Below are 3,702 nucleotides of genomic sequence, written 5' to 3' on the forward strand. Positions count from 1 at the left end.
CAAAAAGATGGAAAAATGTAAGAAGAAAATGTAAGAGTAGATACAGAAGGTCTCAGAGAAGACAAGAATAAATGAAAACTGGAGATTGTAGGATCTTCCAGCAAAAGGAGGAAGGCCTCTGTATTAGTGCATTCTTACTCTTCATAGAAGTGTAAGAATGCACTAATACATGCCCTTATGAGACTTGGTAATTTGTAAAGGAAAGAGGTTTAATTGACTCACAGATCCACCTGGCTGGGGAGGTCTCAGGAAACTTACAATAATGGTGAAAGGCAAAGGAGAAGCAGGCACCTTCTTCACAGGTTGGCATGATGGAGTGAGTGCAAGCTAGGGAAATGCCAGACTGTTATAAAACCATCAACTCTCCTGAAACTCACTCACTGTCATGAGAACAGCATAGGAAAATCACCCCCATGATCCAATTACCTCCACCTGGTCCCACCCTTGACACGTGGGGATTATAATGATTACAATTTGTGGTGAGATTTGGGTGACGACACAGAGCCAAACCATGTCAGCCACCTTCTTCCAGACACAGAAGGGAAGCTCCAAGTCTACCTAAAGATGATGAAAAATGCAGGATGGATAAGGCAGCGTTGTTAACCAAAAAAATTTTGAGATGGAGAGAGTAGATCAGTCATTGCTCCAGATAACCTCATTCTTTTCAGAAAAAAATTTTAAAAGGATATGACAGTAAGAGAGGAAAAAAATTACACTCGATTACAAGAAAGCTTAAAAGAGAATCTTTTACAAATGCTATATGGAACCAGCAAGTGATAAATAAAAATAAAAAGTGCTGAGAAAATAAGGAGGACATGTAAAAAGTACGAAAAGGCCAGATTGAAGTGGTTCCCGGAAAACAAATCTGGGACACTTTGAGCATCATAATAAACAATGACACTAATGAGTTATAATCCATTGAATAAAATAATAATACATGAGCCCATACTGGTAACAAGTGAAAAAAAATAAACATTTAGAGAGAAAACACAGTACAATGTCATCTAATAAAAGTAGAACAAATGAATCAGCTAGCAAAATAACCACTGTGCAATCACCATAATAATAATTGAATCAGGCAAGAATCAACATTGGACACTAAATTCAGTCTATAAAAATTTCATGAGGAAAATGATATTTTGAAGTATCTCCTTACAAATTATTTATTAATTAGCAAGGGAAAATATTAACTAAGTGGAAAAAAAAATGTGACAGTCATCACTTTAACCAAGCAATCAAAATCAAAATTACTAAAAATGGGACAAACCAATTGACATAATGTGCCTCTTGATATGATGTACTGAGAAGAACGCAAAATTACATTAATGGCATCCCTGTCTAAAAATTTGTACTTTAATCATCAGAATACATTAGACACACCACACTGAAGACTGTTGTACAGCGTAATTGGTCCATATTCTTTAAAATTGTTAATGTCATGAAGGACAAAGAGAGGTTAACAAATGATTCCAGATTAAAGGAAACTATAGAGACACACCCCAAAGATTAAGTGTGTGATCTTGTATTTCCTCAATCAGGAAAAATAAAATCTATATAGAACAAATTAGAAAAATTTAAATATTGACTATAAATAATAGTATTCATTAGTGTTAAATTTCCTGACTTTTATAATTTTACTATGATTACCTAGGCTCATGCCTTTGTTCTTAGAAAATATATATAATGCTAAAACTTTCAAGTGTAGAGCGTTTATGTTTATAATATCAGTGTTAATTCCAATTTCTTTTTTTAATTCCAATTTTTTTCTTTGCTCTTACATGGTTCAGGAAAAAATTATGATAATATAGCAAGAAGAAAATCATAAGGCAAATGTGGCAAAATGTTTATTTATGAAACAGATTAAAGGATATATGAGAGTTCTTAATATTATTTCTGAAATTTTCCTGAAGTATAAAGTTATTTCAAAATAAAAAGTAAAAACAGTAAGATTTACAACCAAACAAGCAATAAATTAGCACCTGCTAGACACTAGGCCTGGGCCAAGTGGTGGCCATACAGTACTTATAAACTATGATTCCTGGTCTCAAATGATTCTGAGTTTATAGGAGGAAACAGAGAAACCAGCACTCAGGACTCTGTGAAATCAACGCTAGCACTAGAAGAGAAATGAAATGGCTTATAAATATCCCTGAAGCTGGAAGGTGAGGTCAAAGGTAGGTTGGCACATTTCATTTCTCTCCTTAAAATGTTCAAATGGCTTCTTCTTGCCTACAAGAACAAAACAAAACATCAAATATGCCCAGTGGGTTTTCTCTCAGTTTTGCTAAGCCCAGTTGATGGTTACTGGTTGCCTGGGGGTTGTTTTAAGAAATGTTCTGAGGCCATAACATGCACTGAGGTGCAGAGCGCACCTGCCACAGCACTAGAGATTTGGGGTCACCATCCCTATTAGTCTCCTAGGACTGCTTCAGCAAAGTATCAAAAATTATATGGATGAACAACAAAAATGCATTGTCTCACAGCTCTGGAGGTTTGAGATGTCTGCAGGCTGGCTCCTTGTTAGGGCTGGGAGACAGAAATGGCTCCATGCATCTCCCCTAGTTTCTGTGGGAGTTGCTGTCAATCTTTGCTGTACCTGGGCTTGTTAATGCATTACCTCAATCCCTGCCTTTGTGTTCACATGGCATTCCCTGTGTATATCTCTCTATCAGTTTCCTCACTTCTTAGTGATTCAGTCATATTGGACTAGGGCTTACCCTAATAACCCCATCTTAGATCATCTACAAAGACCCTATTTCCAAATGAGGTAACATTTACAGATACCTAGGCTTAGGGTTTTAACATCTTTTGAGTGGACACAATTCAACCAATAACACTGCTTCTCTGCAATATTTGCAGCTCTCAAAGTCTTTTTTTTCCCAAACTATGTTTCCAGTCTTATTTCATACTCCTTTCTACAAAATCACCTGTTCCAGATAAACTACTGTGAGTCTCCTTGAAATATTTTCTTCCTAATCTGATCATGGCTAATACATTGTCCTCCTTCCATTCACAGTTTGTAACACACTGAATTACTCTTTAGCACTTCTTGTTGCTTGATTTCCTTCATGAAGTTTATCCTTTGATTTTTAAAATATATTTACTTTTTTGTTATCTACCTCTTGCTGCTAGACTGTAAGTTTCTTGAAAGCAAAGGTGCTGTCTGTTAGGGAGACTGCCATAGCCTCAGGGTCAAGTTCAGCTTCTGGCCTATAGTAGATGCTCAGTATTTCGGCAAGTGCAATAACTACAAGGACCATTTAAGTTTTCATTTCGTGTTTTCTTTCTTATTTTGACCAGATTCTAGTTCACTGGCCCAAAGTAGGCATTCTAGGTTTGGGGTAAGTATATACATTGGAGCAACTCAATGACAATAAGAGATGCCCAACAATAGGGTGTTATTATTTAAAGGCAAACTAAGTGAGCATCTTTTCATGACTACAAATAGCAAAGAGGAGAAAAACTCAGCTGGAAGTAAAATGGAAATGTACAAACTCTAAAACATGGAAAAACAACAAAACCTACAAAATCTGTAACATGGAAAAATGTTTAAAAGCATTCATAAAGGCATATGAATTTACTGTGTAGTAAACCCAAATGATCAACACTGGAAAATACACTCACAGAAAATATGCATTTTAGATCAGTTTGTTGTTGCTGTTTCCCAACTTGCTTTTGTACAAATTGATTTTGTTCTAAGTG

This window comes from Aotus nancymaae, unplaced genomic scaffold (genome assembly GCF_030222135.1).
Source record: "Aotus nancymaae isolate 86718 unplaced genomic scaffold, 86718_ANA_hifiasm-v0.15.2.pri h1tg000006l, whole genome shotgun sequence".
NCBI lineage: Eukaryota > Metazoa > Chordata > Mammalia > Primates > Aotidae > Aotus > Aotus nancymaae.